Source organism: Salvelinus sp. IW2-2015, linkage group LG23 (assembly GCF_002910315.2).
Source record: "Salvelinus sp. IW2-2015 linkage group LG23, ASM291031v2, whole genome shotgun sequence".
Taxonomy (NCBI): Eukaryota; Metazoa; Chordata; class Actinopteri; order Salmoniformes; family Salmonidae; genus Salvelinus; species Salvelinus sp. IW2-2015.
The window spans coordinates 5969485-5983195 of NC_036863.1; the positions used below are offsets into that span (position 1 = coordinate 5969485).

At 41.1% G+C, this 13711-nt stretch overlaps 1 long non-coding RNA gene across 2 annotated transcripts; it reads left to right on the forward strand.

Moving 5' to 3' along the window:
* The first annotated feature begins 2141 nt into the window (after window positions 1-2141).
* Window positions 2142-9052, forward strand: LOC111950190 (uncharacterized). 2 transcript variants are annotated; one of them, XR_011473939.1, is made up of 4 exons: window positions 2142-2217; window positions 3141-3212; window positions 8199-8296; window positions 8409-9052. It is a non-coding gene; the product is annotated as an uncharacterized lncRNA (long non-coding RNA). The 2 variants fall into 2 exon arrangements; XR_002875467.3 differs by having other exon boundaries at window positions 3156-3212.
* The last annotated feature ends 4659 nt before the right edge of the window (window positions 9053-13711 follow it).

Consider the following 13711-nt stretch of genomic DNA (forward strand, 5'->3'; position numbering starts at 1 on the left):
GGTGAAATAAATAAAAAATAAGAAATTAGATATTTCTGTATTTCATGTTTAATAAATGTGCAAACATTTCTAAAAACATGTTTTCACTTTGTAATTATGGGCTATTGTGAATAGATGGGTGAGACATTTTTTTTTCAATAAATGTTGAATTCCGGCTGTAACACAACAAAATGTGGAATAAGTATAAGGGGTATGAATACTTTCTGAAGGCACTGTATGTTTGCCAAACTGAGTGTGGCTTGAGATGGCAAGGAGCCTAGGGCAGAAGGGAAGAGGAATGAGTGCAGGTCATTCCACCAACTGAGTCGTGTAACATTTATTTAACTTAATTTTAACATTCTGTCATAAAGAGTTCAACTTAATAAAAACATGTCTCTTCCTCAAGATGTTAAATAAATAAATTGCTATAGTAAGTTCCAAATAAAGAAACAGGGTTGAAGTTACACTAGATGATCAAAAGAATGTGGACACATGCTCGTYGAACATCTCATTCCAAAATGATGGGCACTAATATGGAGTTTGCTGCTATAACTGCCTCCACTATTCTGGTAAGACTTTCCACTAGATGTTGGAACATTGCTGCGGGGACTTGCTTCCATTCAGCCAGAAGAGCATTAGTGAGGTCGGGCACTGATGTTTGGTGATTCCAATTCATCCCAAAGGTGTTCGATGGGGTTGAGGTCAGGGCTCTGTGCAGGCTAGTCAAGTTCTTCCACACCGATCTCGACAAACCATTTCTGTATGGACCTTGCTTTGCACGGGGGCATTGTCATGCTGAAACAGGAAAGGGCCTTCCCCAAACTGTTGCCACAAAGTTGAAAGCACAGAATCTTCTAGAATGTCATTGTATGCCATAGCGTTAAGATTTCCCTTGACTGGAACTAAGGGGTCTGAACCATGAAAAACAGCCCCAGACAATTATTCCCCCTCCACCAAGCTTTACAGTTGGCACTATGCATTGGGGCAGGTAGCGTTCGCCTGGCATCCGCCAAACCCAGATTCGTCCGTCAGACTGCCAGTTCACTCCAGGAAATGCGTTTCCACTGCTCCAGAGTCCAACGGCGACGAGCTTTACACCACTCCAGCCGACGCATGGCATTGCACATGGTGATACTAGGCTTGCGGCCATGGAAACCCATTTCATGAAGCTCCCGACGAACAGTTATTGTGCTAATAGACGTTTCCACTTCACAATAACAGCACTTACAGTTGACGGGCAGCTCTAGCAGGTCAGAAATTTGACGGACTGACTTGTTGGAAAGGTGGCATTCTATGACGATGCCACGTTGAAAGTCACTGAGCTCCTCAGTAAGGCTAGTCTACTACCAATGTTTGTCTATGGAGTTTGCATGGCTGTGTGCTCGATTTTATACACCTGTCAGCAACGAGTGTGGCTGAAATGTCCAGCCAATTTCAAAATGTGAAATATCTGTGAACATTTTGTGAAACTGTGATGTTTTACTTGTGGATTTTGAAATAAAAATGTATCTCAAGATGTTTCAATGTGTTTGTCTACATTACATTTTAAAAACAATGCAGCTATTGGTAAAACCTATTTTGGGTTAAGACAAGTAACTATGAGTAAGGGCAAACATCATGAGAAGATTGCAAGCTAAGTTCGAAAAGACAACCCATTACCACAATATTTTTTCTTATTTTTATTAATATAAAATGTATAATTATAATACAATAACAAAAATATATAGGACGTTACGACACGTAACGTTATATATTCTCTGAAGAAACATAACATAACATTAAAAGTAAAAATAATAAAAACACACAAGAATTGATTTTCAAAAGTTAAAGTACCTAAAATATAGGCCAGAGGTGACAGTTGTACAAACCTATGATAGAGTTGTAAGAATGTCGTTTTTTCCCCTCATAATATATGCATTCCAGAAGAATTTCCCTCTAGAGAGATCTTGTTGTTGGTTATCTTATTCATAAATTATCTTATGAATGTATTATTGCATCCAGCGGGAGGCAGTATTGCCACGTATGCGCTTAGATAGCCAAGGTCGCCATGACATCGCCTACAAGCGTGATTGGGGATTTCTATTGGAAGCTTTTAGCCTGTCTTTGACTTTGTGGCTGTGGTGACGACCCATCTCTGCTGATCAAGTCTGCCATTTTCACGTTCTCCTTATCCAAGGTATTAAACACACACCGTTTTTGAAAGCTGGAGAGGGTTCTCCATCCGACAAACGTTATCAGGTAAAGTATTTATTGTACTTGTAATCTAACTATTTAGTTATAGAAACGTGATACCATCAATGCAAGCTGTAACATGAATCCCAACGCAGCAACCTTAGTATTAAAATACCAATAGTAATGTAGCTAGCGAGGAGTAGTTAGTTACAATTAGCATTGACATGAAATTGGTCAAAACAAGACATGGTATCAATAACAAGATGAAACGAGCCACATTGTAGTTTCTTGTCCTTCTTGCCAGAAATCGGACCATCCAGAATCACAACAGGCTTTCCCATGGAAGTACATACATCGTTTTCGTGACGTTGTCAGCCAACCCATCTACTAGCCTCATACCATGAATACACATAGCCATCTCCGATATAAAGTGTTTTTTTCTCAAAGTTGCCGGGATGTCACGTGTTCTACTTATATAATTACACATGTAACGAATTAAGCACGACAAAACATATATCCGAACCTCAAGTAGAAAGTAAGCCAATCGTTTTTATTGACCTCTGTACAAAACTCCTTGCTCATTGGGCGAAACAACCAAAACAATGGCACCTGCTGGAGGGAGACTGATTTCCCGCCGAGTTGAGCCTCTCTTCCTCTCTGGATTTAATCACTAGCAAACAAGTCGTCATTCCCGGGACAAGGAGCGTTTTAGCTATCAGTTTATTCCAAGTAATAATTTAAGACTACAAAAATATATAGGACAAGTAGTGTAAAGCTAATACAGTCATCAAGGCAGGAACCAGTAATTTCCTTCATACTAACAAATAAGAAATTACATATTTCCTGTCAATAGTTGGGGTAGGATGATTGCAGAGCACCCTGCCTCAGACTGTCAGGATGTTCATTTTCTAGCTCAAACTAAGTTACATGTTTTGCTGTGATTTATTTGATTMATTGTCTCTCACTTTTGTCTTGCATTTTCTTTTCAGCTCTCCTGTGTCCAGCTCCCCACCAAGCATGAGCTGATTCATTCACCTGTGAGGAGAACCATCCTACAGCAGGTTGAACTAGACCTGCTGTCCCTATTTAGACATTGAGACCACATATGCATTTTCCTGTTGTCTTTTTTTGTGTGGATTGTCTTAGTCTAGTGGATTTTAGAGTTGAAGAACACCAACTACAGATACACATCCTTGTTTGAGCATCTCAAAGACTATTCAATGTAGAATCAGTTTAATAGGTAACAAACCTACAAACAAACACATTGTCCCCATCAGGAGCACAGGCTTTTCCCATAGATGGTAGAGTTATTGTCTCTGGACCACACAAGCATTCTGCTAAGGCACTTGTCTCTCACAACATTGGTCAGCTACATTGGTGACCAGGGTGGGATCCTTTCAGTACGACTATGGGGCCAGGGTACACACACTCCTAGAAGAGGAGGAATACTGAAGCATGTGTTGACAGTTTTACAGTCTCCATCAGAGGCCCAGGCTTTTGACATAGATGGTAAAGCTCTCATTTCTGGACTGCAGCATTGTAAGATTGTGCCCTCCACTGCACTTGATATACATTGATTGTTAGGTTAAACTATATTTAGATACTAAAAATACTGCCTGAGAGACACCTTTGCTATTTGTCTCTGTACTCAAATGGTGAAACACTATTTGTGATGGTGTTCTTTTTTTGAATGTATGTGCATGGACTGTACATTATGGAAAACATGTCTCACACTCAGTCATACTTAGTAGAAATCCCGTAGTTAGTAGGTTATGTGTCGCTCAGTTGGTAGAGCATAGAGCTTGCAACGCCAGGGTTGTGGGTTCAATTCCCATGGGGGGCCAGTTCAGATTTAAAAAATAATGTAATGTATGCACTCGCTACTGTAAGTTGCTCTGGATAAGAGCAAAATAAATTGGCAAGATTTTGGCACCGTCCACTTTTAGGTTAGTAGGAAAGTTAATCATTTAAACCACCTAAATATACTCATTCACTGAACATTTAGTATTTGAAAATCAAACAATAATTTCCCAACTGCTATTTCTATAATGCCACAGGCTCTTTATCATTATCCATACCTTATATTCCAATGACTCCAACATTATGCGTGCCCACCATGGTATTGGGCAGCTGCTTTCTGAGAACTCATCTGGTTCTCATTGCAGAGCATATTATTTTTTAGAGAAGATCGTATTGCAAGATATTCAATATATATTGGCTAATATGCATATGCAGCTCCATTCTAGCATACGACACACACACCTTTACATCTACATGCTTTTATTCGGGTTTTTATGCAAATTATATGATTGAATGTTACTTTAAGCCTGCAGCTAGTTACTTGAAATACGACGATCATGCCAAAACATGATTCAACATTGAATTCACTGACAGAGATAACTAATGAAACACTAGTTTCCTGAGCAGGCACATTACGTTTAACTTACAGTATTAACTAGCTCGTTAAGCTTGTCAACTGTAACTTTGGCTAGCTTTCAATAAATTGGCTAAATGGTCAACGGAGTTACCTCTTCGTGTTTTTTCCCCCCACCTTTATTTAACCAAGTAGGCTACGTGATCAAGACCATTCCTATTGCATCCTGCATATTTCAAGTACACTGAATTAAAAAAAATATATATATATCTTATTTCTGTCGTTGGGAGCTAACGTTAGTTCCTATTAACACACTGCCAGGAGATCAGAGGCTGTGTTTACATGGTAGATAGAAGCAGCCATGGTATATACCTGGAACCAATCAGAACACGTACGAGATTTCCGATTGGTTACAAGTTTAGCAGTTCGCAAGTTTGCCTGAGCAGACAGTTTTGAAAATGTACTTTTTCAGAGAGAATATGTAATAATTGAAGCTGTAAAAAACATTTACATTGATCATAAGAATATTTCATTGTCATATACAAAAAAAATCTGCTCCTCCCTCGACGTAGTTCGATCACCTTCACTTTACCTATTTTCTTACAAAACAAAAACTGCTTTTGGAGAGTCAAGTGAGCCAACACCAAATATTATGGATATACTGACAGGATCCATGTCTCTCCGCCCTAACAGTCGTCCACAAATCGGCACGGAGGGCTGTCTAGCTCCCGTGTACCATTTGGGTTGGTGGATACMTCTCATTATTGTAATCTTTTTAAAATATTCTGTGAGGTTTGATGACGTCAACCTCGTGTATTCAATGGAGAGAAAYGCTACGTTCACTGGCCGCATRCCATGAATATGCATAGGCACTCGAGACAACAACGTGATATTGTTTTTTCTCAAAGTTGTCGGGATGTCACSWGTTCTACTTATATCAGTACACTCGTAACAATTTACGCGTTACGAAACTTCTATTTGATCAAATAAACCTCACGTAACAACTAAGCCATTCATTTTTTGTTGTTGTTGACCAAACCCTACACTCTTTCATTGACCTCCATACAAAAACGAATTGCTTGGTGGGCGAAACAACGAAAAAAAACACCACTTGCTGGGGGATACAGATTTTCAGCAGAATTGGTTCCCTCTCCTATGCCGACACCCAAAACGCGGTTAAGCCATACACTCTTCAATTTCCTCCTGAATTCGTGTGCGTGAATGCTCAACACTTTACGGTATCGCGTGTTTTATGTTTGTGAAACAGTCGGATGTACTGTCATGCACAGATAGACGAACGATAGCTACAAATCATTGCAAGCAAACAGTTTGAAGCACACTTATTTCATCTTTCATAACCAAATTATACCAAATCGTTTATTTCATTTTCGCGCCTTATCAAAAAAATACTTTGATATCACGGTTAGGGTGAGGCTGCATAGGCTGCAGTAGCCTAACCGGGGTGCTGTTTAGCAAATGTTAAATTATTAAATCAAGATGTGTGTACAGTCATGACATACAAACAGTACACAAACACACACAACAACATCTAAGTGTTTTTTTGTTTGTATTTCATTAAAGACAGATTTAAAATGTTAAAACGTGTTAAATAAATACTCTTGGTCTATCTCAACATTCTTTATATATTTTTTAAGTAGTTATATTACAGACCCCTATGTTAAAACAAATATATATACAGTCGTGGCCAAAAGTTTTGAGAATGACACACATATTAATTTCCACAAAGTCTGCTGCCTCAGTGTCTTTAGATATTTTTGTCAGATGTTACTATGGAATACTAAAGTATAATTACAAGCATTTCATAMGTGTCAAAGGCTTTTATTGACAATTACATGAAGTTGATGCAAAGAGTCAATATTTGCAGTGTTGACCCTTCTTTTTCAAGACCDCTGCAATCCGCCCTGGCATGCTGTCAATTAACTTCTGGGCCACATCCTGACTGATGGCAGCCCATTCTAGCATAATCAATGCTTGGAGTTTGTCAGAATTTGTGGGTTTTTGTTTGTCCACCCGCCTCTTGAGGATTGACCACAAGTTCTCAATGGGATTAAGGTCTGGGGAGTTTCCTGGCCATGGACCCAAAATATCAATGTTTTGTTCCCCGAGCCACTTAGTTATCACTTTTGCTCCATCATGCTGGAAAAGGCATTGTTCGTCACCAAACTGTTCCTGGATGGTTGGGAGAAATTGCTCTCGGAGGATGGGTTGGTACCATTCTTTATTCATGGCTGTGTTCTTAGGAAAAATTGTGAGTGAGCCCACTCCCTTGGCTGAGAAGCAACCCCACACATGAATGGTCTCAGGATGCTTTACTGTTGGCATGACACAGGACTGATGGTAGCACTCACCTTGTCTTCTCCGGACAAGCTTTTTTCCAGATGCCCCAAACAATCAGAAAGGGGATTCATCAGAGAAAATGACTTTACCCCAGTCCTCAGCAGTCCAATCCCTGTACCTTTTCAGAATATCAGTCTGTCCCTGATGTTTTTCCTGGAGAGAAGTGGCTTCTTTGCTGCCCTTCTTGACACCAGGCCAAAAGTCTTCAAAAGTCTTTGCCTCACTGTGCGTGCAGATGCACTCACACCTGCTTGCTGCCATTCCTGAGCAAGCTCTGTATTGGTGGTTCCCCGATCCCRCAGCTGAATCAACTTTAGGAGACGGTCCTGGATCTTGCTGGACTTTCTTGGGCGCCTTCTTCACAACAATTKAACCGCTCTCCTTGAAGTTCTTGATGATCCGATAAATGGTTGATTTAGGTGCAATCTTACTGGCAGCAATATCCTTGCCTGTGAAGCCCTTTTAGTGCAAAGCAATGCAGGTAACCATGGTTGACAGAGGAAGAACAATGATTCCAAGCACCAGCCTCCTTTTGAAGCTTCCAGTCTGTTATTCGAACTCAATCAGCATGACAGAGTGATCTCCAGCCTTGTCCTCGTCAACACTCACACCTGTGTTAACGAGAGAATCACTGACATGTCAGCTGGTCCTTTTGTGGCAGGGCTTAAATGCAGTGTAAATGTTTTTTGGGGATTCAGTTCATTTGCATGGCAAAGAGGGACTTTGCAATTAATTGCAATTCATCTGATCACTCTTCATAACATTCTGGAGTATATGCAAATTGCTATCATACAAACTAAGGCAGCAGAATTTGTGAAAATGTATATTTGTGTCATTCTCAAAACTTTTGGCCACGACTGTATATAATCACTGTTAAAATGGCTGGTATACTTTTTTTAATGTGTGCCACTAGCAGATCAATAATCCATTGTCATTAACATTGCAAAACACAACATTCCCGTATTATGCCAGCTCCAACATTGGAAAAACACTAGTTTACTGTATATTACAGAGAAATGTTAGGGAACCTAATTCAATTTTAAGAGGTTTGAACACAGTAAAAATGGATGGTAAACATTTTGTCACATGTGCCACTAGTAGATCACTTATCCATTTCATTAACATTGCAAAGCATAACATGCTCATATAATGTGAGCTTCAACAATAAAAAAACACTTGTTTACTGTATATCACTGTGAACTTTAAGGTAACATAATTCAATTTTAACACAGTAAAAATGGATGGTAAACATTTTGTCATGTGTGACACTAGTAGATCAATAATACACTCCTCCTTTGTGATCTCGGGGGAGAAGTTGAAGATGAGAGGAGTGGAGAATATACACCATTGAAGCCAACAGACAGAAGAGGAGAAGAGACTCCAACCTGACTACTGGAAGAGAGAACCAACTCGGTGAGGAAACTGTAGCCTCTTGCATGGTGTTCGTTTCAATTACTTGCCCCTTTGGAATTGTCCATAAGATTATAACCTTTCCTGTCTCTCTATTTCCATCTCCCTTTTACAGGTCTCCTTGGGGAACTATGAGGTACAGACAGAAGAGTGAGGCATCAGGCACATGRCAGGAGAAAATAGAGGGAGAGGACAAACAGAAGAAGTGTTGCCCAGGGGCTGAAGACACACGCCGGAACCAGCTGCACTCCTGATCTGAGGACACATGCTAGAGCCAGCTATACCCTTCCTGTGACATTAGAGGCTTGCTTTCTATCCAAATACATAATCATGTAAGAAAGAAGATATACATGTTTGCTGTGTGTGTCACGCGCTGGCCTTAGTATTCTTTGTTTTCTTTATTATTTTAGTTAGGTCAGGGTGTGACATGGGGAATGTTTGTGTTTTGTCTCGTTTTGGGTGGTTATATGGTAAAGGGGGTGTTGGGTTTAGTGTATGGGTTTGTGTTGAGTGAATGTTTCTAGGTATGTCTATGGTTGCCTGAGTGGTTCTCAATCAGAGACAGATGTCTTTCATTTGTCTCTGATTGGGAGCCATATTTAAGGCAGCCATAGGCATCATGYGTTTGTGGGTAATTGTCTATGTTCTATGTTGCATGTGTGCACTTAGTCCTTATAGCTTCACRTTYGTCTGTCGGTTGTTTTGTTCATTTTGTAAGTATTTGTTTTTTTCCTTCATTAAAAGAAGATGTATTTTTCACGCGCTGCGCCTTGGTCCTCTCTCTCTTATCAAGACGATCGTGACAGTGTGTGAATATTATATCATATGATGTGTTTTTTGACTGACTTAATTTCAGTCTTTTTAAAGAATTGTAATACATTTGTTATAGCTAGAAAAAAATGGAGCCCTGTTCAGTAGGAATATTGGAGGTGAAAACTAAATGTCTGTTTTTCCCACCAGAAATGAGTATAGGTGATTTCAAAAGACTTGAGGTTTTTATGCCTATATTTGTATAAGTAAGTATATTGCATTGAAAAATATATTTTWACTTTGTACTTGGATAAGGGCAGGGAGGGGTGGGATATGTGCTTATAACCATGATTCTTGCTCCTTTCCAAATGGATGACGGATGTTAAGGATCTGGAAAGATCCGGTATGAGGAAATAGTCTAAGATCCTTTCCAATATGTTCTCCAACCTGATAAAGCGTTTTATAAAAAGCTGTGCTGTTATCCTTGCAAGTGGAGGGTGCCGGAGTATTGAAAACAGGTGGCAATACTTTTGCTCCATATCTTTTTATAGATAAAATAATAATACATGTATTAGTATAAAATAATATAATACAACATAGCTCAGTATTTTTATGATTTATTTAATAGTCTCTTCTTTATCAAGGGTGCCAATAATTTCTCAGGTGACAGWATCTACAGTACACTAAGGTTTGGTTTGGAACTGGGCATATCTTTTATTACCCAAGTCAAGTGCACTGGGTTTGTGACTATGTAATAGGCCATATAATAATGATGTTTTATATTATAGTGATGTTAACATACCTTTGGGATGTGTACGTACAGTTGAAGTCGGAAGTTTACATACACTTAAGTTGGAGTCATTAAAACTCTATTTTCAACCACTCCGCAAATTTCTTGTTAACAAACTATGGTTTTGGCAAGTCGGTTAGGACATCTACTTTGAGCATGACACAAGTCATTATTCCAACAATTGTTTACAGACAGATTATTTCACTTGTAATTCACTGTATCACAATTCCAGTGGGTCAGAAAATTCCAGAAAATGTCATGGCTTTAGAAGCTTCTGATAGGCTAATTGACATCATTTGACTCAATTGGCGGTGTACCTGTGGATGTATTTCAAGGCCTACCTTCAACCTCAGTGCCTCTTTGCTTGACATCGTGGGAAAATCAAAATAAATCAGCCAAGACCTCAGAAAAAAATTGTAGACCTCCACAAGTCTGGTTCATCCTTGGGAGCAATTTCCAAACGCCTGAAGGTACCACGTTCATCTGTACAAACAATAGTAAGTATAATAGTAAGTATAAACACCATGGAACCACGCAGCCGTCATACCGCTCAGGAAGGAGATGCGTTCTGTCTCCTAGAGRTGAAYGTACTTTGGTGCAAAAAGTGCTAATCAATCCCAGAACAGCAAAGGACCTTGTGAAAATGCTGGAGGAAAAAGGTACAAACGTATCTATATCCACAGTAAAACGAGTCCTATATCAACATAACCTGAAAGGCCGCGCAGCAAGGAAGAAGTCATTGCTCCAAAAMCCCCATAAAAAAAGCCAGACTACGGTTTGCAACTGCACATGGGGACAAAGAACTGTTTGAACTATAGAACTGTTTGGCCATAATGACCATCATTATGTTTGGAGGAAAAAGGGGGWTGCTTGCAAGCCAAAGAACACCATCCCAATCGTGAAGCACGGGGGTGGCAGCATCATGTTGTGGGGGTACTTTGCTGCAGGAGGGACTGGTGCACATCACAAAATAGATGGCACCATGAGAGAGGAAAATTATGTGGATATATTGAAGCAACATGGCATACATCATCCAAGATGGCGTAGCAGTCAGACGTCTTTGTCCTTCGTCTTGTCATGTATAAATCTTTTTATATATTTTTCTTCGCATATCTTTTTTATATTTTTCTAAACCTCAACTTCAAAATACTCTCCTACAAACCGCCTCACCCAATGTGGTGTGGATCTGTTTTTTCTAAAGTGTTTTTATTTACCTCGGAACCGGAATCCCCCAACAAAAGCTAGCCAGCTCACTAGCTACTAGCTAGTAGTCAGCTAACCACTGCTAGCGGTCATCAGTGAACCTTTAGCTCAGAAAGCTCTCGCCAGTTTGTACAACGCGACTCAAACCAGAGCACACCGGAACTATTTTCTCTCCATATCCCCGGATTACTATCGCAAGCTCTGAACCTTTTCACCTGGATCATCGCAGCTAGCTAGCTGCAATCCGAGTGACTACTCCTGGCTAACATCTGTCCCGAAGCAAGCACCAATTAGCCTGGAGCTATCCCATGCTAGGCCCATTCTCCCGGCTAGCTGAAGAAGCCCATCAGCCACTCCTGGGCTACAATACCCGGACCCCTTCTACTGCCGGTACGGGGCACGGAACCCCGCCGATCCTTCACGACTGGACTACCGAAGTAACCTGCTCGAGGGGGTACTCAACTGGCCCCTATGTCGTGACGTCCCCTGAATGTCCATCTGCTAGCCTGCTAGCCGTGGCCAGCTAGCTGCTAGCCGTGGCCAGCTAGCTGCTAGCTRCGGCCCGCTAGCTGTCTAGAGCATATTGGACTGTTAGCTGAATAGATCCATATGCACATTTCTTGGGCCACTATACCTATTTTGCCAATTGAACTTGGACCCCTCTGCTACTCGGAACCCTACTAATCCATCACGACTGGTCTATCGACGTCACCGCACGCGGAAGCTAAAACAGACTTTCCTCCATTGCGACGTCCTTTTAAGGCCCTTCTGCCAGCTTGCTAGCTCCGGCCTGCTAGCTGTCTGAATCGCYGTGTCYCCAGTCAGCCCAACCACTCACTGGACCCATATGTTCACTTGGCTACGCATGCCTCTCYCTAATATCAATATGCCTCGTCCATTACTGTCCTGGTTAGTGATTATTGTCTTATTTCACTGTAGAGCCTCTAGCCYTGCTCAATATGCCTTAACCAACCATTTAGTTCCACCTCCCACATATGTGGTGACATCACCTGGTTTAAACGTCTCTAGAGACAATATTTCTCTCATCATTACTCAATGCCTAGGTTTACCTCCAATGTACTCACATCCTACCATATCTTTGTCTGTACATTATGCCTTGAATCTATTCTACCGCGGCCAGAAACCTGCTCCTTTTACTCTCTGTTCCGAACGTACTTGACGACCAGCTCTGATAGCCTTTAGCCGTACCCTTATCCTACTCCTCCTCTGTTCCTCTGGTGATGTAGAGGTTAATCCAGGCCCTGCAGTGCCTAGCTCCACTCCTACTCCCCAGGTGCTCTCAATTGTTGACTTCTGTAACCGTAAAAGTCTTGGTTTCATGTATGTTAACATTAGAAGCCAAATCCCTAAGTTTGTTTTATTCACTGCTTTAGCACACTCTGCCAACCCGGATGTCCTAGCCGTGTCTGAATCCTGGCTTAGGAAGACCACCAAAAAAACGGTGTTGCAATTTACTGCAGAGATAGCCTGCAGAGTTCTGTTCTACTATCCAGGTGTGAATGTTGACGTGTTTAATGGTCTTGCTCACATCTTCTACGGAGAGCGTGATCACACAGTCATCCGGAACAGCTTGGGCTCTCAAGCATGTTTCAGTGTTACTTGACTCAAAGCGAGCATAAAATGCATTTAGCTCGTCTGGTAGGCTCGCGTCACTGGGCAGCTCGCGGCTGGGTCTCCCTTTGTAGTCCGTAATAGTTTGCAAGCCCTGTCACATCCAAAGAGCATCAGAGCCGGTGTAGTAGGATTCAATCTTAGTCCTGTATTGACGCTTTGCCTGTTTGATGGTTCGTCTGAGGGCATAGCGGGATTTCTTTTAAGCGTCCGGTTTAGAGTCCCGCTCCTTGAAAGCAGCAGTTCCAACATTTAGCTCGTTGCGGATGTTGCCTGTAATCCATGGCTTCTGGTTGGAATATGTAAGTACGGTCACTGTGGGGACAACGTCGTCGGTCCACTTATTGATGAAACCGGTGACTGAGGTGGTATTCTCCTCAATGCCATTGGATGAATCCCGGAACATATTCCAGTCTGTGCTAGCAAAACAGTCCTGTAGCGTAGCATCCGCATCATCTGACCACTTCCGTATTGAGCGGGTCACTGGTACTACCTGCTTTAGTTTTTGCTTGTAAGCAGGAATCAGAAGGATAGAAGGATATGGGAAACACCTTATCTCTGTTTGTCCTCCCCTCTATCCCCTCCCTCTCTTTTCTCCTGTCATCTGCTTGAAAACTTTTAAGAGAGAGGGAAATAGAGAGACATGAGAGGTTAAAATCTTAGGGACAATTCTAAGGGGCAATTATTGAAATGAACACCATGCAAGAGGCTACAAAGAATGTGTGTGTGTCCTGTCCCCACGAGTTGGTTTTCTCTTCCAGCAGTCTGGTTGGAGTCTCTTCTTTTCTATTCGTTGGCTTCAGTGGTGTACATCCCCCTCTCCTTTCCTCTTTTTCAACTTCTCCCCCACGTTCACAAGGAAGCAATTGTGTACCATGTTAATTACACTGTATTATTGATCTACTAGTGTCACAAGTGACAAAATGTTTACCATTCATTTTTACTGTGTTAAAATTGAATTAGGTTCCCTAACATTTCTGTGTAATATACAATAAACTAGAGTTGTTCCAATATTGTGCTTTGCAATGTTAATGAAATGGATT